General features: G+C 42.8%; 1 protein-coding gene across 1 annotated transcript in view; it reads right to left on the bottom strand.

The window, feature by feature from the left end:
* Window positions 1–22,924, bottom strand: part of marchf8 (membrane-associated ring finger (C3HC4) 8) — a gene marked incomplete at its 3' end in the record, with an annotated part of 218,951 nt that overhangs the window by 186,233 nt on the left and 9,794 nt on the right. The gene's annotated exons all lie outside the window — the stretch shown is intronic.

Genomic DNA, 22,924 nt, shown 5'->3' with positions numbered 1-22,924 from the left:
TTGCCTTCTCAAAGTGCTATAATAAGAGTATAATGCAATTCAATTATATTATTTTATATAAAAGTGTCAAATCACCACAAGTTGTCTCAAGACACTTTACATAATTATGTAGCAAGCAAAGCAATTCTTCCCCCCTTAACTGGAAGAAACGTCAGGCAGAACCAGGCTCTAGGGGTGGGCGGCCATCTCCCACGACCGTGTCGGGGGAGAGAGAGGAGGGACACAAGCCCCCAGAACGGCTTGCAAATATTGAAGCAGCCTCCCCGCTGGACAAAGCTGGAAAAGCAGGCGGGGGGGAACTACAGTACATGCACGAGCATAAGAGCGCGCCGCTGGGGTCTACACAATAGGGTGCAATGGACGTCGAGTGACGTTCGTGACGCAATTACGTCTCGACGTAACACATTTTGGCTCATAGGTATGTGCCAAATTCCCCCCGAATACACCTGGATTAGCTACTTCCGCATGCTTGAAAACGCCACTGAGCACTTGCATTGAAATGAATTGCTGGGGGCTGGGCTATCCGCTCTCTATTATATAGACTCGCCCTTACCCGTTCAAAGATATGAGCTCCGAAATGATGTGCAGTGTGTGGGTTATGGGATGTGCACTGTGCATGAGGGATGGAAAGTAACTTTAACTGGTGCTTGCATGATAATATGTAGGAGCATCAATGTAAGAAATACCCGTTTCGTTTAATGGCTATAGAGATACTGTGTACCGATCTGCATGATTTTTGGACAACATCTGTAACAGGGCCACACACACACACACACACACACACACACACACACACACACACACACACACACACACACACACACACACACACACACACACACACACACACACACACACACACACACACACACACACACACACACACACACACACACACACACACACACACACACACACACACACACACACACACACGTTGCCTCATGCTAGATGCAGAATAGATATACCTCCTGCTAGATGCAGAATAGATACACCATAAAAATGCTAATATACAGCATATGATTTGTGAAAGTGACAAACGGGCTTCACAGTTATGTCAGGTGTGTTCATATGCTAATGGTGATGCGATTTCAGATCAATTGCTCCAGCCACTGAGGAGAAACGATGTTACAGACAGACAGACACTCACTCAGACATTCGGAAAATGATATGTTTGATACTCTATAGAGGGACAGAGAGAGACACAAGGAGGGAGATACAAGCAAATATGTACAGTTGCCTGCCCTACAGTACAAGTATGTTTAAAGCAAATCCAGCATGTCAAACTCTGAACATGAGAGTGTTAACCCATTTAGGCCTAACCTATAGAATAGGGCTAAATCAGAAATTAGCCTACAAAACAAATATGTTGCTACATACTGTACATGTACTGTAAGCCCCTCCCAAACAGCAAAATGTGTTCCCGGCCTTGACACTCTGTTCCTATTTTTACTGTCTGGGAAGTCATCATTTTCATCCTTCCCCAATAGCTGGCACCATTTACTGGTAGCAAAACACGTGGTCTAAGTACAGTATAGGCACTCTCAATATTTTTCCAAAAACTATGACGTGGTAAAAAAAAAGAAAAAAAGATGCATGTCCTGACTTTTATGTCACGCATGTTACAGGGACAGACACACTTGGACACAAGGACCTCCTGGACCCTATTTTGAGAACGACGGATCCAAATGATCAGGTTTGTGCCGAGAATATTAGAGAGGCAGGGGCTGACATTTCTAAAAGGGCCTCTTGGTGAAAATATCGAAAATAGCAGACCTCCAGCTGCGACACGTTGTGAGCTTGGAGGTCTGCTATTTTCGATGCTTGATTTCTACACAGAGAAGGCAATTCTTTCAACATAAGATGCTGCATTCAAGTTCAAGAGAGTTTGGACAAGGCAATTCTCTTGAATGCTGCCTTCAGGTATGGCATGGAAAGAGGGCATTTGGCATTACTTTCACCAGAGTAAAAACCACATTCATGGTCTTGAGAAGGCACTTTTTACAGGATAAAATGGATGAACATAGATAAAAGGGCAAGGGCTCAAGCCCCCTTTGATGTCTATGTGTGCACGAGCCTGTAAATGATACAAAGAGGAAGTAAAACAATAGTTCAGTATTCTTCGTCGTATCGTTGCAGTCTGACAGAAACCTTGTAACTCCATATTTCAACAATATATAGACTTCATATTTTTTCATGAATGAAATAGCAGATCTACAAAGCTCACAAAGCGGCGTTGTGAACTATTTTCACTATCATTATACTTTTCTTTTAAGTATTAAAAAAAGGAAGACTTTTGGACATACAAGGATTCCATTCCTCAATGCTATTCTTCTTTTTTTTTTTATAATCATTAACAAAGCAGGCGTTCTTCTTATGCAACATCAAGCTACGTTAGCATTCCAACATTCTAAAGAGGACCATAAAGGGAAGTGTCAAGATAAATGCCTCTCTGACAGGATAAACACTGCTGCTGCTGCTGCTAGCCTCCAGCCAATCTGTAACAAAGCTATTTAGTGAATGACAAATGAGAGCCTGCACACAGCCATATGTAGTTCACACGCACACGCACATACACACACTTTAAAGGAGAATTCCGGACTAGAAGGCTATCTTACCTTTAGAATCTAAAGGTTCTCAAACTTTTTGGGCTTCAGTACCCCCTTTTCCTGATTGCTGAATCCAAGGTACCCCCTTTAATTTATAGACAAGATTTTGACATCAAAAGTCCAGTTTTTATGTCAATATGTTGAAAATAAAAGTAAGTAGCCTGTTTTCTATTCAGTAACAGTAACATTCTCACTTAATTTGGTTTAAAGCTTTACGGAGAGCAGCACGTTCACACACTTGTATCAATGTGAGCTTGTAGATCTGCTATTTTTGAAAAATCTTGAAAGTCTTTGAAGGTTTTTTTTAAAAACCTATGTTTCTATCTCAGTGGTGCTCAAACATTTTCATGTGAAGGACCCCAATAGGATATGTGTTTGGCCACGGACCCCCATCTCAAAATATTTAGTTCCAAGGACCCCGAAGCAAAATTTGAGTTACAAATGTTCGCTTAAAAAATACATGTATTCAAAGATTTGCACACAAAAATAGCAGATCTACAAGCTTGCAGTGTGGAACTCTGTGCCACGCTGTGAGCTTGTATATCTGCTATTTTTCAATAGCTAAAGTATAAATTAATTTCAGGCCCCTCCACCTTTGGGCCCTAGTAACTCAGTCCCACTCCCCCCCCCCCTTGTGACGCCCCTGGTTGAAGCCCTCTAACAACCAGTCTGTGGCTATGTCCTAGGCAGCCAAACAGAAAAACAAATAGTCTGCCCCTATAACCTAGCTCTGCGCTGGTATGTAGGAGCTGTTTGGTATTTAATGACCTTGGTCATAAAGGCTTCCTCTAGGCTAGGGTCAAAGGTGCATGCCATCCCTTAAACAGACACCTCCCTGGACTCTTCATCAACCACAACAACATCTGCTGTATTAGCCGTCAAAGATGTAAAGAGTTATGGGGGTTATGGCAGAGATGGAACATGGATGAAATGACACAGGAATGTTTGTACATTCTCACTGTAGTGTAGATGCATGATATTTTGATACGTCTTTTGCATTGAGTTCCACTACTCTATTGTGACTTGCTTTGCATCCCTTTGTATGCATAGCAGCCATTCAAGATGCGTGACAGTGTTCCAGTGACCTGTTCTGTGGTGCAAGCAATGAGGAACACACACACACACACACACACACACACACACACACACACACACACACACACACACACACACACACACACACACACACACACACACACACACACACACACACACACACACACACACACACACACACACACACACACACACACACACACACACACACACAGGGATGGAGCTCGATAAGTCGAGCTACAAACTCGATAACACATTTATTGAGTTCCCTGTATCAATAAGCTTTGGGCTTATCAAGCTTGTTATCGAGCATAGCGGCCCATGCATGACGTTACTGTATGTTTAAACAATCAAGACAAGAGGTGGTTGGTTCGATTACTATTCATAATATAAAGCCATTTAAACCATTTTAGCTGGAGAACCAAAAGAGAAATCAGACGTTTGCCCTTGACCCAATCTTGTGAATATAGCAGATCTACAAGCAACACGTTGCATCGAGCTCTAATTAAAGTATCTTTGTTTTATATGAAGGGGTATTTATTAACGACCCATAAAATTGGTCCGCGGCCCACTGTTTGTGAACCACCGGGTTAAACAGTGAGCTTAATGACGCCGAGTCAGCAAGACAACAGATCTTGGGAGGTACAATCATTACCCTTATGTGCAACAACTCCCAAAACAAATTACATAACACACATAACACACATAACACACTGCTGCCTGGCCTGTCCCGGCCGGCCCGGTTGCCACGCTCTGGGAGAGAAACAAGCACAACCATGTCTACGGAAAACAAGCCCTCAAAATGAGCCACTACTAATAGGGGCAGGTCGGTCGAACTTTATGTTGGCCAACATTGTTTTAGAGCTGAAACATTATGTCAAGGACCCTCACGTTAATATGTATTTGGCTGCGGACTCCCTTCTGAAAATATCTTCGTGCCAGTGACCTCATACAACAGTGGTTCTCAAAGTGGGGTCTGTGGAAAAGGGGCTTTTAGCCCCTTTTCCACAGACCCCACTCCACACCACTCCACTCCACACCGCCCACTTGTGCCAGGTTTTCCACTACAAGGACCTGGGTAGAGTGGTGTGAAAGTGGTACTAAACATGGTACTAAAAAGTATCCAGTCTAGAGTAGGTCTGAGCTAGGCCAAACAGGGCCAAACACTTCATAATGACTGATCACTCACTGACTTTTCATTTAGACCACGAGGATATAGTTGTAATACATGATGATAATAGATGATATTGTGTTATAACCACTATTATAATCTATTACAGTGTATTATAATTATCATAGTAATACATTAATACTTTATTGTGTATTATAATCACAGTTATAATCCATTATAGTGTATTATAATTTAGGATAGTTGTAATACAAATGTATATTGTATAATAATCACAGTTAAAAGGGTCAATTTGTTTCTTACCGATAGGGGTACTTTTGTGTAATGGAAAATGTAGATATTTTTATGTGGTGCGGTGTGGTGTGGTGTAGTGTGGTGTGGAGCTAAAGTTGCAGTCGAAAATGGGCTAAAGTGGATTCCAGGGACTCTGTGGGTTCCTTTAGGGGGGGGGGTCTAAATTGATCCTTACAAGTCTGTAACTCTGACAGTATAAAAATGGAACCAAATGAACCCTAACGGGTCCATTTGGTTCCATTTGTACACTGTCAGAGTTAAGGGAGACCTTGACATTTGAAAGTTTGAGAAACTCTGCCATACAAGACTTAACTTTTTAAACATTTTGTCTTAAAGATGTTTTTAAAAATAGCCGATGTATAATTATAGGCCTAAGTGGTTAAATTGAACCAAGCCCAAATAAGCAAATACACTTTAGAAGAAAAAAATGATGGCAAAAATAAAGAAAAGAATAACCTGCAACTTATTTATGATATTTACTAAGGCGACTTTATAGAAAAAGAAACAAGCCCAAAGTGGCTTGTAATAAGCATACTTGGCAATGCTGCCCTGGCAGTTATGGTGGAATGTGGCAGTTCATGTCAGTTCAGAGCTCAGGGCAGCCAGGCTCCTCTCCACTATCTCTCTGCTAGGCCTTTTACTTGAGTCGTGACGCATAAAAATTGGTCTGCGACCCGCAAATGGGTCCCGACCCAGTGTTTAGGAACCAGTCGTATAAGGTGAGTACAATTGACACTGCAGGCAGCAACAATGAGGAAATCGACAGAAATAGATTTACGGTAACAATGGGGAAGTGAATAAAATGACTGAGGTTTCACTTTGACCATAGTTCTGTCATTACCAGTAAACAAAAAATGACATGCGATACGGACAGTAGAAATTCACCAATATGTCTGTACACGGACAAATGTGGCCATGGCCATGACTGACATGAATGCCAGTTAACAGCGACAATTTGGGCAAAGGCTCTGGCTATAGGGGCTGTTGTGGAATTCTGGATCAATCAGCAACCAATCTGCCTTGCCATCGTCAAGGAAAAGTTCGGTCGCTCTTTTCACTTTTGCAGCAATGCGGAAGTCTGTAATCGAGAGACTAATCAGCAACTGACGAGGCAAAGACGAGTCGAGACAATGTTCTAGGTCAGGGGTCTTCAACAGAGGGTCCGGGACTCCTAGGGGGTCCTCAGAGTTACTACAGGGGGGTCCTCCAAATATTTGAGTGATAAAAAAATATCTCCTTTTTTTATATTAACCACTTGAACCTTAGCGTCCATATTCTGAGAACTTTAGCCAAAAATAGCAGATCTACAAGCTCACAACACCTAGCGCTGCGAGGCGTTGTGAGCTTGTAGATCAGCTATTTTCGGCAAAGAGGTTTGGTGTAGAGGGGAAAAAGAGCAGAATAAGTACAGAGTAAAAGGTCAAGTTTATTACGGTAAGTATTGACTGTTCAAGTGGTTAAATATTTGAAAACACAAATTGACATGAATCCAAAATACATGACGACTGTGCCGTCAAACAATGAAACTTACACTAAAAGGCAGTGGGGGTCCCTGCTTCATCTCTCTCTCAACGAAGGGGTCCTCGGCCTGAAAACGTTGAAGACCCCTGTTCTAGGTGGTGATGGTTATGCTTTATGTACATGATATCACAGGGAAAAGTACAATAATACTCATTTCAGTGGTATGGTAGTTCAGCCAGGAGGCACCGGGCAGAGATCATAGTTATACTGTAGCTGCTTCAAGGACAAACTGAACCAACAAGATAGTGCTGTGTCAAAACAATAGCTATCAGGCCGAGAGGAGACATTTAGACTCGTACAAGCTGCCAAATATCATTATGTATAGACTAGTGAAGTGTGACGTAATTTCCACATCCTACCTGGTTCGCGGTTTTCTTCCCCCATTCTGAATTCCCATAGACCTTTTTCATATCGCGTCATATAAGAACTGTGTTCCAATTATAAACAAATTATCTCAGCGGTTTGACTCATATGGATATGAAGAATCAACTGATGGTGAAAAAACGCTAATGTTACTGTCGCCGAATTAGTTACATTTTCGCTAGAAACAGGCTTTATCACTTATGAGTGACTGACTATCATAAACCATACAGAGCCACCTCGCCGACAATATCGCAAAGGCCGTTTGTTTATTTTTGGACCACAATGCTTATATGAGACGATTTAAGATGACCCAATGTTATTCTCCATAGAGAATTACTTCCGTGGAACCACGGGATGAGCGAGTCACGTCATGACTTCACTGTTCTATTGTAGAAGAATTATAAGTGACTGTAAAATAAATATAAATGTTAAGATATGAGCAGCCATATCATTTCTTCCTCAGGGCCTCCGGAGCTCTTGGGCCCCTCACACTATGTGGAACAGCTCACAGCTGTATACAGCAGGTGGTGCCTGGACCACTGTTTACAACAGTGGTCCAGGCACCACCGGTGGTCCTTGAGGGAGTTCCAGGTGGTCCCCCAGCAAAATGATGGAAGAGTTGGTAACCAAATGGACCCTAATAGGTCTTTAACTCTTGAGCGTGTATAAAATGAATGCAGGATGTCCCATTTAAAGTTTTCAAATGTATAAAAATCTTTTGAAAATAGCAGATCTACAAGCTCTCATTCATGCACTTGTACAGTAGATCGGCTAAAATGTATATAGGGCTGAAGTGGTTAATGTTTTGTTTTGTCGTAATAATCAAAATCCACAAAGTTACTGGTAACTAACGTTTTCAGATAATTGTAGTGGAGTAAAAGTACAATATTTGGATCTGAGATGTTGTGCAGTAGAAGTAAAAGTATTGGAAATTGGAAATACTCAAGTAAAGTACAAATACCTCAAAATTTTACTTAAAGGAGCTACAGTATAGTCAACTTTTTCTTGAAAAACGGATGCTAAAATAAAAATAAAAAATCGAAAATATTTTATAAAAAAATAAGCTTCATATATGTGTTTCTATTCAAAAATGACCACAAAAAGCGTAAAATAATGATAAAATAATCATTGGCCATTGTCAGACCGACACTTTGTTTACATTCTAGTCTATAGACTAGGATGTAAACAAAGTGTCGGCCCTACAATGAAAAAGTTGACTATAGCTCCTTTAAATACAGTACTTAAGTCAATGTACTTAGTTACTTTACACCACTGCTGTGGACCCATCAGTCTGACCATGCAGGCTGTTGCATAAAGCAGTGGTTGTCAAACATATTCAGGTCAAATGGGCCCTGATACCTACCACTATAGGTTTATTAGGGGGTCCTTGAAATGAAAAGGTTTGAGAACCATTGCTGTATACCACTGGCTTTCAACCTTTTTCATATCAAGTAGGACCATTATTTATTCAGCATTTGAGCCACGGCAGTGAAATATTTGAGTACTTTTTCCACCACTGGTTTACAGAGAGCCGGGCTGGAACACCTTAATGATGATGAGCATGGCAGATCTCTGCTAAATTACAATACCAGCTCCTGTACTGTAGCACCAGTGGTGGGAAAAGTACTCACATATTTTACTTAAGTAAAAGTAGCAAACAAATGTCCGGAATTCAAAATGTACTTGAGTAAAAGTATAAAAGTGTTGGCATCAAAATGTACTTAAAGGTTAAATGACATTCTGTTTTTACCAATCATAAAAGTCTTTGCCCTGGTCCTAAAAACATGTTTTAAAATGTTTAAACTTGAAAATCCACTCCATGGAGCCATGGTCTCTCTCTCTGTTTAGGTGTCATGAAAAACGGTCTGTTCACCTGAAATACTCTATAATCACCACCAGGGGAGCCTCTCTCTCCCACTCATTCTAACAAATATTAGTATAGCTTGAGTACAATTTTGAATATTTGTACTTTACTTGAGTATTTCCAATTTTCAATTCTTATACTTCTACTCCACTACATCTCAGAGGCAAATGCACTTTATCTCTCCACTACAATCATTTGGATTTTGATTATTAATACAAATCACTCACTTCAGCCAGCAGTTCTCAAACTGGTACCCAAAGTGGCCACTGGCCACTGGCCACACACGCACGCACGCTCACACACACGACACACACACACACACACACACACACACACACACACACACACACACACACACACACACACACACACACACACACACACACACACACACACACACACACACACACACACACACACACACACACACACACACACACACACACACACACACACACAGAGGTCCGCCCAGCTCCAACACAATGACCGAGAGATGCATGCTCGCAGACGCGATGCATGTGTTTCGCTGCTTTGCTTTGAGACACACTGTGACACACACACACACACACACACACACACACACACACACACACACACACACACACACACACACACACACTGACACACAGAGGCTGAGCTGAGCCCTGACGAGGCACACACTAAACAGCATCGAGTCGCGAGTGTTTTTTTCTTCCCCGGGACCGACGTTACCGGATCTCTGTGGTTACATCTGTACCCCCGCGGAGTTCAATTTAGACCGTACGCGGTAACGTTATAGCTCTGCTTCGCGCTGCAGAAACACTTCACGGTCCTTCTGTAGTTATTATAGTAACATATTTTGTCTAAATGCCTCCGTTTAGAGAACCACCTATTGCTTGTGTTATCATAGCGTTTTACTGTCTGCTCTCCGAGTCGCCGTGCCCGTGTGTGTGGAGGGAGGACAGGGCAGCGTGGAGTTATAGTCGGCTGCTCCACGGTCCACGGAGCTCTGCCCCCGGGAAAAGTGCGCTGTCCTCGGGGACTCGGTGATGAGGAGGGAGGCGCTGTCCACGGCCCCAGCCAGGGCGGAAAATACATAGCGATACATAGCGATTTTCATTATTTCACAAAAGCATAAACTGACTACTTGATATGAAGGATATTGATGTAAATAAGATATCCGAATGGGTAAATATATTTTGTATGCCCATATTTACAATTAAAGGATAATATAATGTAAGAGGTCACTTCCTCAAAACTTGGGCTGTGGAGAAATACCTGAGAAATACAGACAGGGACACTGGGAGAGGGGAGAGAGGAGGGGGAGGGGGGGGGGGTGAATCGACTGACGACGTATGAGTCCAGTATCCAATGAACTGCGCGTTTGAGACTCATTATGCAGAAACCAGCACAAACACACAGATAGCAGGAAAACCACTGCATGTCAAAAGTTGCGTTTTTTTTGGTGTAATTGAGGCCAGGAAACATTAAAAAAAGCATAAAAAACTCAAAATTTATTTTTGGATGTCACCACCCCTTTAAAGTAAAAGTACAAAATGTTTGAAAATAGCAGATCTACGAGCTCACAACGCATCATGCTGAGCTTGTAGATAGCCTAGGTATAAAATAGGGCTAAATTGGTTCATGTATGTTTATTATAATTTAGATCTGCAAAGTAACTAGTAACTGAGGTTTTCAAATAAATGTAGTGGAGTAAACGTACAATATTTGGATCCGAGTAAAAATAAAAGTACTGAAAATTGGACATACCCAAGTGGAGTAAAAATACCTCAAGATTGTACTTAAGTACAGTACTTAAGTAAATGTACTTAGTTACTTTCAGGACCACTGCACTAGTAGTATCCATTTAGGGCTAGCTCTGTCTCTGATAATATAATTGTATGTCCATGGCAAAAAAATAATTTTGACAAAACTGTCCACCACCGGCTAGTAACTTGGTCCCCTGACCTCGTAACTTGTGATTGGTCCCCTGACCTGGCAACGTCTGATTGGTCCCCTGTAGACCACATGATTGGTCATCTTCTCCAAAGAAGCGAAACAAATGAGCAAGAAATAAATAAAAAACAAAATAAATTTACACCCAATGTGAAGCGAATACGTTTTTTTCTTTCACCAGCGGCCGCTGGCTGGCTGGTTACCATGGTAACCCTTAACTGGTCTGTGGACGGGTTTGGCCAGCGGGGCCCCCAGTGTGTTAAGCGGCCCGTGAGGCTGGGCCAATGTGACCCTGGACGTACAGTACAAACAGACACCAATTGACCAATCACAGTCCGGACAGACGCAGGACAAACAGACAATGTCAGATGTAGGAGCGGTTAACGCAGCTCAAAGAATATATCGTCGTTGTCGGGTGGAAACCTTGTTGTATGTCCAAAACCGTTTGTTTCGTATTTAGCATTTTTAAAATGATTTAAACTAGTGAAAACAGCCGATCTAGTGTGCTTGTAGATCAGCTGTTTTCACTACTTTTGTGCGACGGCCTTGTGTGATGAAGCAGGGCTTTACTTTGCTAAAAAACGTACAAATTTGAAACTTGGAGACACAAGATTTCTGCCAAACAGTGACGATTTATATATCATCACTTCATTACTGTCCACCACTGTCATTTATCCTGCCACAACTATGTTCCCTAGGAACATAGGGATGACACCCCCTCCCCCCATTTACTGTTGTTTGTAGACTAGATGCCATTTACTCTGTTGTTCTCGTACGGTGTAAGTCACTCTGGATAAGAGAGCTTGTTATCTTGCTGGGCTAGCCTTGCAGAGTCAAGTCAACAGGTCCTTTAGTTTTGTAAACGTTCCCCTGACTGAATTAAATGCTCCTGTGTCTTTATCAGCCTGTGCAGAACGATAACACATAACACACACCACTCATGTGTTGCCTGTGATGTTAGGCAGACAGAAGCTCAGCCGTTTTACCACTTGTTGCTCATTTTAACCTCTGTACAGTACATAACCATGCATGTACATTTGTATAGATGCATTATGCTATGTGTAAATACATAGATATCTTTGTTGTACTATTTTGTAACCCATTTTTTTCTGGGAGGTCTTTTTTTCCTGTATAGTAAGTCAAGGGACCCAAACTCGAACCCCCTGAATTCACCTTGATCCACTAAGAATATAATGGGAAACTTTTACCTACCCTAGGGGACACATGCAAACTCCACACAAAAACGCCCTTTCACCAACCCCACCTAGGGTATGGGCACTGATGACACGGAGTAGAGAACACGCCCCCCCCCCCCCCCCCCCCCGCCCCCGCCCCCCCGGCGTCCACAGCATCCCCCGGCGGGAATCGCACCCGGGACCTTCTAGCTGTGAGGCGACAGTGCTACAGAGTATGCATTTACCACATAAATGATTGGCAGAAAAGTGCTGGCAGCTCAAAGAAAGAAAAGAAGGTTTCTGTAGACACGAGCCATTAAAATAGCTGGTGGTTGCATGCCTAATCTTTGTACATTCCTGATAATGTCACATAGGGACACATGTTAACTATATCCATCATAATCCCTCATCTGACTTCCAGACAGCTTGGCTTGTAGGCTAAAGGTCATAATGGAAATGGAGCTATCATCAGCAGCACAACCAAAACCATGTTAACTGTTTTACTGCTACGGACGTTACCGTTCGCCCCAATTCTGAACGTCGCTCGTCGCCAATACGGCCGTTCGTTCGTTTACCTTGTTGATGTCCGTAAGCTGATGAGAGGTCGCGCCGCCGTGTACAGTGAACACATCTGCCGCAATGATGGTCTAAAAAATCCATTATGCGTTAACAGCAACGGAGACCAATTCACTTCCTTGTTGATTTCTCTGGCCCTGTGGCTTTGTGGCGAGTGACTGGTCTCAATGGATGGCAACTCAGAACGGCCAAATTCACATGAATTCTTGCATGACGCCGCCCTCTGCTGCCAGGTCCGCCAAAGTGCATGTTGCGCAATCAAAAAAATAAAAATAAAAATAAAAATAAAAAACGTCTATCTACTATAACATCGCAAAGGTAAGCTGCTTTTTGCTGGCACCAGACCCAATAAATAAATAAAACATCTGGCAGTAAAACTGTTAATATTACCTGCAGAAGATCTGTCCCATTTATCAAACTCAATTTGAACCAAGATTTTCCTAGTGCCGCTGATAAAACTGTAATTCCAGCGCTGTTGCTTTCATTCTAAAATGCTGTCAGTGAAAATAAAGCATGTTCCTGAATGCCTGACTGCATTTATACAGTATAGGCGGCTTTCTCAGTCCAAACCGCTTTACAAATGTATTCCATTTTCATACATTCAGTCAGACATCAGAGGAAACCATGCAAGGCACCAACCTGCTCATCAGATTAAAGGTCTTATGACATTACATTTCAGTATTCTTTTATTTTGAGGGGTTTTTCATGTTTCCTGGCCTCAATTACACCAAAAAACATTGAGTGTTTTTTCTGTAATCTGTAGTTTTTTGAATTACTAGGCTCAGAAAAGTGAGTTATTTTGCCTCTCGACGTACGCATCATCATCCAGGGGAGGGTGAACTCAACAACCAACGTGGTGAATGGTAAATGGTGCATTGGACCGATGCAAACGCAATGTAAAGTAACAGCAAAGGTGATACACCCTCCCCTACAACCACACCCTCCCCTGGATGATGATGCGTACGTCTAGAGACAAATGAACTCACCTTTCTGAGCCTAGTAATTCAAAAAACTACAGATTACAGAAAAACCACTGAATGTTGAGAGGTCAGGTTATTTTGGTGTAATTGAGGTCAGGAAACGTGAAAAAAGCCGGGGAAAAAATGAAGAAAAAGTAAGTTTTATGTCATGAGACCTTTAAGCAGTTCATGTGCACTTCAACAACTAACCTATAGGGGGAGCCGGGGGATTTGAACCAGGAACCTTGCCTATTGCCATGCTGTTATGACACCTGACGTATGGCTTGATGATCCCATGGGATCAATAAAAGTCTCAATCAATAAGCTACAAAACCTAATCTAGAACAGCAGTTCTCAAAGTGGGGTCCGGGGACCCCCAGGCCAGGGGTCCTTGGTTGGTTCCAGAGGGTTCCCCCAAATGAGTCAATATAGCATCACGATAATTTTAACCAATGTATCCTTATGTTATACTTTGGCTATTAAAAAATAGAAAATAGAACAAGCTCTTGTAAATCTGCAATATAGGTCAACTGTATATTTATCTCTGCTGTCGGGCCGAAACCTCCTAACTCCAAAATGTTCATTTTCGGGATAAGTGGAGTTAGGAGGTTTTGACCGAAGGGCTTTTTACTACTTTTCATTGGTTCAATATTATTTTAACCAACACACAGACGTAAAGGGTGTTCAATAGCACATATTTATGAATAAAAAAGAGGGCCAATCGGGTGGAGTTAGCTGGTTTGGCAGAAAGTGTGGAGTTAGGAGGTTTTCTACCAAGCACTTTTCACTACTTTCCACTGGTTCAATATTATTTTAACCAACACTCAGATGTAAATGGTGTTCAATAGCCCTGATGTATGCCAATCTAAAACCTCAAAAATGGAGTTAAGAGGTTTTGGCCATACAGTGATGTAATACTGTATATTGCAGAATATACAGTTCTGGGGGGTCCCTCCCTGGCACAAAATATGTTCAGATGGGGGTGCGCAGCCAAATACATCTGGGGGTCCTTGACATGAAAAGGTTTGCGAACCACTAGGAATGTACGCCGCATGGGAACAAAGCTGTTCCACTCACACCCATGCAGGGGCGTCACACCAAATTCTGGGCCCTGGGTACAAGGATTCACTGCGGGCCCCCCATGAATGTTAACTATTGAAAAATAGCAGATATACAAGCTCACAGCGCGGCACCGAGTGCCGCGCTGCGAGCTTGTATATCTGCTATTTTTGAAAAATCGTGAAAATGTGTGTAAGAAACCTATGTCAAGGACCCCCAAGATGATATGTATTTGGCCACAGACCCCGATCTCAAAATATTTAGTTCCAGGGATCCCCAGAAGCAAAATTTGAGTTATAGAAATGTTCGCTTAAAAAAATACATATATTCAAAGATTTTCACACATTTTCACAACTTTTCAAAAATAGCAGATCTACAAGCTCGCAGCGCGGCACTCGGTGCCGCGCTGTGAGCTTGTATATCTGCTATTTTTCAATAGATAAAGTTATTAGGGCCCCATCACCTTGGGCCCCAGTAACTCAGTCCCACTTTCCTACCCCTTGTGACGCCCCTGCACCCATGGGTGCTGCTGGGCCACCCACACCCATCACAGACTGGTTCTGCATGCAGGAAGAAGGCCTGAAAAAACGTGCAATGTCACAGAACTAGTGTTGCAACCAAACTGCCACCAGTAACTGCAATGCGAGTGTCACTTAATCTAGCTTTGATGTGTTACACAATGGTTTATGGGGAAGTGGGAAATCGTTCTCTGTTGCAAGAAAAACCCACAGTAGGCCTACGTTTTAAGTTGTTTAAGCCATTTAGAACGGCTACGCATTATTGCGTATTGTTATTTTATTTATGCTTTAACTATTGAAAACAGATATAAAATATAAGATATATAGAGCTTGTATATCTGCTATTTTTGAAAAATCGTGAAAATTTTAATTTCGACCTGATTTTTTTTTTATCATTTTTTTTTTTAAATATGTTTCTATGTCAGTGGTTCTCAAACCTTTTCATGTGAAGGACCCCGAAAATGATATGTATTTGGCCACCGACCCCCATCTCAAAATATTTAGTTACAGGGACCCCCCAGGAGCTAAATTTGAGTTACAAACGTTCGCTTTAAAAATACACATATTCAAAGATTTGCACACATTTTCACGACTTTTTCAAAAATAGCAGATCTACAAGCTCGCATCGCGGCACTCAGTGCCGCGATGCGAGCTTGTATATCTGCAATTTTTCAATAGTTAAAGCATTCAATAATTCTAGTCCTACATGGAAAAACAATAGTAATGACACGTTACCGGAATGGGAAAATGTGACTAGTTATGTTACCAGTTCCCGCAAAAAAGTTGCGGTAGGCCTACGGTAACGTGTTACTGTAATGTCCAACACTGGTTATCAGTGTCACCGTGTTTCCTCTATGGTGTTGTTAAGCCTGTACACCAGTGGAGGAAAAAGTACTCAAGTAAAGCCCTTTGCACACAGGCGCGTTTATCCGCACGGATAAAACGGACAATTTCATTTTTTTTTAAAGAAAACAAAGATTCTCTACGACCTCATGCACACCGGATCCGAATTAGCCGTCGTGCGACGAGTGGCTGCGGCCGTGCGTTTTTTTCTCGTTCGAACCCAGTTCGATTTGTGCGTCTTGTCGCAGGCGGTAAAAAACTCATCACTCCTTTTATGACTCCTTTTGGGATCCGCAGCGCCGATTCCGCACGGCATTGCACACCGAATCCAATACGTTTTATTCATGCCGCAAACGAAAAGAACGCAACTGTCCTGTGTGCAAAGGGCTTAAAAGTCAGTACTGCAATATATTGATACTCTGTTAGGGCACGTTCACACCAAAGTATGGTTGCCAGCTGATTAGCTGATTCAGCCAATGCATTTCAATGGGAATGGGTACTTGAGAAAAAAGTATGAAAGTATTGGCATCAAAATATACTTAAAGTACCAAAAGTGAAAGTACAAAATGTGAAGATCTACAAGCTTACAATGCCTTGCGACGCGTTGTGATTAATGTATGTTTTATAATATAATCTATATTTATATCGGCAAAGTAACTAGTAACTAAAGTTTTCAAATAAATAAACGTAGAGGAGTAAAAGTACAATTTTTTGATCCGAGATGTAGAGGAGTAGCGTGCACGCGCGTGCGCGCACGCACACAGAGAGAGAGAGAGAGAGAGAGAGAGAGAGAGAGAGAGAGAGAGAGAGAGACAGAGACAGAGAGAGAGAGAGAGAGAGACAGACAGTTGTGGTCAAATATTGTTTTGGAGCTGCACGATATGTGTTATGTTCTTCCTGTGCAGTCAAGTCAAGTGGTTTCAACAGTGAGCTCTTGAAAGCAGAGAGATGTAGTCTGTTTGTTCTGCGACAACAGACTTTAAGTGAATGAATTTGCTGATCTCAGCAAGTATCGAGAGATAGACAATGCCCTGCTGATGTGAGTGTGTGTGTGTGTGTGTGTGTGTGTGTGTGTGTGTGTGTGTGTGTGTGTGTGTGTGTGTGTGTGTGTGTGTGTGCGTGCGTGCGTGCGTGCGTGCGTGCGTGCGTGCGTGCGTGCGTGCGTGCGTGCGTGCGTGCGTGCGTGCGTGCGTGCGTGCGTGCGTGGGGTTTAAATAAAAGATGACAATGGCAGTCGATGATCCGATTCATTGTTTCTATAGGTGTTTCTAATCTACAGGCTTTGTATGGCACAGGGCAGGGGTTTTCAAAGTGGGTGCCGGGGCCCCCTGGGGTGCCGTGATGCACTTAAATAAATATGTTGTGTCATTTTAAACTAGAAGTACAAAGTTACTTTCAGTCAGTTCTAACCAAAATGGTTATTATCTCAACATGTTCCTTACAACATAATCGCAGGGAGAAAAATGGCAAACAAAAAATGTAACAACTGATTCAAATAATAGTTAGTTCATATACTGTTATGCTAAAGGTAATATTAAAATATGGCATAAATATAAAGTGCTGGGAGTGAAAATTATGAATATAATGTAGCGGTGCCTCTGATTAAAACAAATATTTATAGGGGTGCCCTGAGCCAAAAAGGTTTGGGAACCCCTGGCATAGGGGTTCTACAAGAAAGCACGTTAGCGCACAGAGTGCATGTGATTAGAGAGAGTTACAAGAAGCTATACATTCATTGTGAAAAGATTTAAGCAAAGCAATGATATATATAAAGAAGATGTTCTTCTACTTTTACTTGTGCTTGCAATTAAGCATTTTTAAAAGCATGTACTTTTGAGTACTTCAGCTAAAGCAATTACTTTTGTTAACTTGTAGTGTAGTCCCCAAACGTTTTCAGCTTAGACAAAAAAACTAAAATAATTTGGTGTCTCGCTGGGACCCAAAAGTACAAAAACACATTATGAATTAACCACTAAAAACCTAATTCAAAAATAGTGAAAATAGAAATAATAAATCATTTGCATAATTTCTTTATTATTTAAAAAAGAATATAAAAAGAACATTAAAAAGGCTATGCGCAACCCATACATTTGTTTGCCTGTGACGCAAATATGGGTCCCAGTATTGCATTTCTGCGTTATTAGTATATTAGTATTCTCTGTACATTCATTACCAAAGAAGGGTTGTTATTAGCTACATGTGGGGGAGGGGAAACTGTAATTTTACATACAGAGCCTACATCAGCACACTCTATAAGTTAATTAAATTGCTACATCTATTTTCATCAAGTCTTCCAGCATAATAACAGGCTGTGGACATACAGACAGACAGACAGACAGGCAGATAGACAGACCCCCATGGGATCAGTCTTACCACTGCCATATTTCTAATTATCTCGCCTGTTTTTGAGCGGTGGTCACACCGTCTCCATAGCGTGGCCGTGTGTGTAGGTATGTATGTATGTATGTATGTGGGTGGGTGGGTCTGTATGTAGCCTCAAGCCTGTGGTGTAGTACCTTTTATGACCACACATGTTAAGGTAGGGGCGCTGTTTTCAGGCCAGGCCAGGCACACACACACACGCACACACACACACACACACACAGGGGGGGGGGGGGGGGGGGGGGGGGGGGATGGGTAAACCACCGCTCAGTTCACACGGGTGTGATTTTTTATTAGCTCAGAGCTTTCATAGGGCAGAATATAATGAAGATGTACTGTCATAATTAGTTGAAAGGCTATACAGTCACTTCTATCTATCTCACTGGATGAGTCCAATCATTGTATGCATGGTTATTTCTGGTTTCATTGTCTCCACCAGCCGAAGGCATGGGGGAGAGTATGTTTTCGTCTCCGTCCGTCTGTGCGTCCGTCCGTCCGTGCGTGCGTCCTCGCAGTTTGTTACTGTCCTTTATTAACTACATAAAAGTAGCTACTTGCCACTATTTGTTTAAATTAAAGTCCTTTTTGATGTTTTCACCGTTGATACATAATGTGTGTGTCGTCGCGGGACCCATAACATAATTCTGGGACCCTTTTGAATGACCACCTGTGGGTCCCGGGAACCATTACATTGAAAACCTAGCAACATCACTGAATATAATAATAATATGCCATTCATGACTACTTATATAAAACCTTCTCAAGGTTGGCAATGAGAGAACAGTGTTTGGTTATATTACATAACACAGCCAGATGTAGTTGCTGCAGAGTCATTTAACGTCATGCTGTTCAGCTTGGGAACTCTTCCTTGTAGGATACAAGGAACTTATTTAAAAACGTGTTTTATCGAAACCAGGCATTCGCCATTGACGCACCTGGGGTGCAATGCAACAGACTTGGAGCCGGAAGTTGGATGGAATGCATTGAAGTCAACGAGAGCCAGCTGGACCAGCTTGTGAACAAATAATATTTTTGTATCGGCTCAGGAAAATGAAAGAAGACAAATGTCCACACACATTATTTTATTGAGGTGTCTAAGGCAGTGGTTCTCAAAGTGGGGACCGGGGACCCCCAGGGGTACTTGGAGGGGTTCCAATTAATACAGCGTCACAGTCATTGTAACCACTTTATCCATTTATGTGTTGGCTATTCAAAATTCGCACCGGTGCGATGTGAGCGGTGCTCACTTCGCATGGTAGCAAACATACAACACGTTCATGTCTCCTTGTGTGGGCCGCTCTGTCCGTGACATCAGCTGTGGTGATGTCGGCCTCTGCGTACTTTCAATTACATTAGTCTCGTGTGATGCAAGTCTCGAGCTCATACGGACGCTCATACGCACATAGGGACCGGACCTACACACAAAGCCAGACGTAGGAGCGGTTAGCAGAACTTAGCACCGCTCAAAAATAGCAGCTCTCTTAGAACGTGTTGCGTTGCAATGGGTTGTGTGCTTGTAAAGTAAGCAATTTACCCCGAGTGAGAGGACATTATGCTCTCATAATGTCCGCAGTGAGGGTGTTATCGGACGAGGCGCAGCCGAGTCCGATAACACACTCACTCAGGACATTATGAGAGCATAATGTCCGACCCCGAGTGGTAAATAGCTTTTCTACCACTTTTTCCCGTATACATGAAAGAAAACACATAGTTGTAACTTGCAAGGATCTTAAGTTACAATCATTATTGCCTATAAAACTTCCGCGAGACATCAGATAGTTCCACCAACAACATCTTCTACTCACCAACAGATGGCGCCAACTCCATACTAATCCATGCGTCTAGCTTACAGCTAAGCTAACGTCAGTTAAAAGCACCGTTCCGGCCGTAAATAGAGGCTGTTCGCTTCCAGAAAGGCATAGGTTCAGAGAAAAGGGGCTTTAAAGTTGGCGGATTGCATTGGATCCAAATAAATCGGCGACGATAGTACGCACGTTAGTAAACATAGGACCGCTGCGACCTTCATTTGTTGGTTGGGGGACTACCTCCTGAAGTCCCCGGATGTACACTGAGGCGCATTGATCTCGGACACACAACTTTGCGGCAGTTGTCCTCTCATAACCTCCGGAATTTAGCCAATCAGAATCCAGTATTTGAACACGTGACTCGAAAAAGTGGTAGAATGCACTATTTGCGCCAAACTTTCCCCCCAGAATAGGGAGGCTGGGGGTTCAATTGGTTAAACAAAATTGTCATTTATATACATTTCCCTTTATCAGCCACTATATTATTGTGCCGGGGTGTTTCCTTGCAGAAAGACACATCCCCCTGGCTGTATTTTGGTTCTGTTCCACTGTTTATGTTGACATTCATCCCTTGGGACGTTTTTGTCTGGGGGAGCTGGCCAGAGCTCTTAATTGCTCCCTTTGAAGTTCAAAGGGCTTGTATACTGAGTTAATTGATTGGGCCATAAAAGTGTCAAGTGCTCGTTAGTGATCTCTCTTATCAATGAAACATCAAAGACAACTAGAAATACTGTTCCTACGAAACAGTGTGGGCTCGCTTGTGACTATACTCTGCAGCGTGCTAACTGTCATGTGAAGCTCGACCAATACTCCCGCTAACACCACTCCCAGATTTGTTTCCACCAATTGTGCCTCATTGGCTAACGGAACACGATATGCGGCAGAAATAATGACAAAACCATATAGTGTTTCGCCTTTGAACTGTCTGCAGCGGAACTCACTGCTAACTGTCATGTGAAGCTCAACCAATACTCCAGCTAACACCACTCCCAGATTTTGAACACCTCAATTGCACCTCATTGGCTAAGGGCCCTGCCTTTGTACTGTCTGCGACGGAAATCACCATATAAATAACTGCCTTTATACTGTCTGCGACGGAACTCACTATATATAAACCAGTAAGACTCCCTAATCGGGAGATTATCTCCTGTCACACTGCTGACATCAGTATGACATCACACCGTACACAAATGACCCTTATATAAGACCGGCATTATCTACCGACAGATTAGTAACAAGATGTCAAAATCGTTGAAGGTTGAATCTCCAGATATGGAGATAACCAACACATCCCTCCATATATGGAGATAACCGACGAATCTCACTAAGTCTGACCTCACTTCAGCGTGCTAACTGTCATGTGAAGCTCAACCAATACTCCAGCTAACGCCACTCCCAGATTTATTTCCACCAATTGCGCCGCATTTGGGTAAGGGCTTTGTACTGTCTGCGGCAGAAATATGCGGCGGAACTCACTATATAAATAATGAGGATAACATAGTGTTCTCGCCTTTCAGGAGAGCCCACAACTACCTGTTTGATGGCTGCATAGAGGGGAGGGGGAGGGGGGAATGTGTTTTTGTACACACAGACTTGCCTAGTTCCCCTTTAAGTTTTGAGCATATTTTGATTATCACGATAAAATCGTTAGGGCTAAAGTTAGGTTTAGATGTATCTCCGTCCCCCGACTTTCGGCTCCTCCGTGCAGCCAATCACAAGCTTCCACTGCCTTAACCCAGTTGCCTTTTTGATACACTCGGACTGAAAGACCTGCAAAAAACACTCTCCCACACCGCGATAGCACTAATGACATCATCAACCAGTGACACTACCGACAGCACTAATGACATCATCAACCAGTGACACCACCGACAGCACTAATGACATCATCAACCATAGATTGCGGGCAGCAAAATCCATCCGTCCATTTCAGCTGAGCTGGCATTTCTACGCACCTGATGTATGGTAGCCGCGTGTGTGTGTGCGAGTGCGTGTGCGTGTGTGTGTGTGTGTGTGTGTGTGGGGGTGGTGAAGCAGTGATGTATGTTAACTGTCCACCGTGTTACCTGCTTCAAGCCATGAATCACAACTTCACTATGCAATCAACACACACACACACACACACACACACACACACACACACACACACACACACACACACACACACACACACACACACACACACACACACACACACACACACACACACACACACACACACACACACAACACACAACACACACACACAGTCTTTTTATTGTCTAGTTCCATTTCCTATTATTACACAGCGTGAACAGCTACAGTTCTGCGGACGTTCAGAAGGTCTTGATCACATCTCCCCCTCCCCCTCCACCCAGCAGCCCACAGAGGAAGTAAGGCCTGTGGGTTTATTTGTGACACGCTAGTCTCTCGATGACAGACTTCTATGCCCTGCAAGTGAAAAGGACCGACCCTTTCTTTGACGATGGTTAGCCAGATTGGTGACGAGCACATACACACAACGGCGCAGCAGGTCCATTACGACGCCAGTGAGAGCCTCCAGGCTCCGTCCGACTGGACAGATTTACATAGCACCCCCCCCACCCCCACCACCAAGATAACAGATGTCACACAGTGGCAGCTATAGCATGCTTTAACACCACACTTATGAACACTTTCCACATGGCTACTACCATCCTTTTTTTCTTTTCTTTTTTAACTTGGTCAAAAAAGCAATTGTCTTAACCACTTGAACCCCAGGGGGGTCCAGGGGAAAAATCCGCCTAAAATGCATGCCCAAATTGGAACAGTTGTGGACACAAAACTAAAATGATTGTGGCTACTCTTGACCCACCAA

The sequence above is a fragment of the Nannobrachium achirus genome (assembly GCF_963921795.1).
Source record: "Nannobrachium achirus genome assembly, chromosome: 13".
In the NCBI taxonomy this organism is placed as follows: Eukaryota; Metazoa; Chordata; class Actinopteri; order Myctophiformes; family Myctophidae; genus Nannobrachium; species Nannobrachium achirus.
The sequence above is the reverse complement of the archived record's forward strand: the minus strand, read 5'-3'. Positions and strand labels throughout refer to the sequence as shown.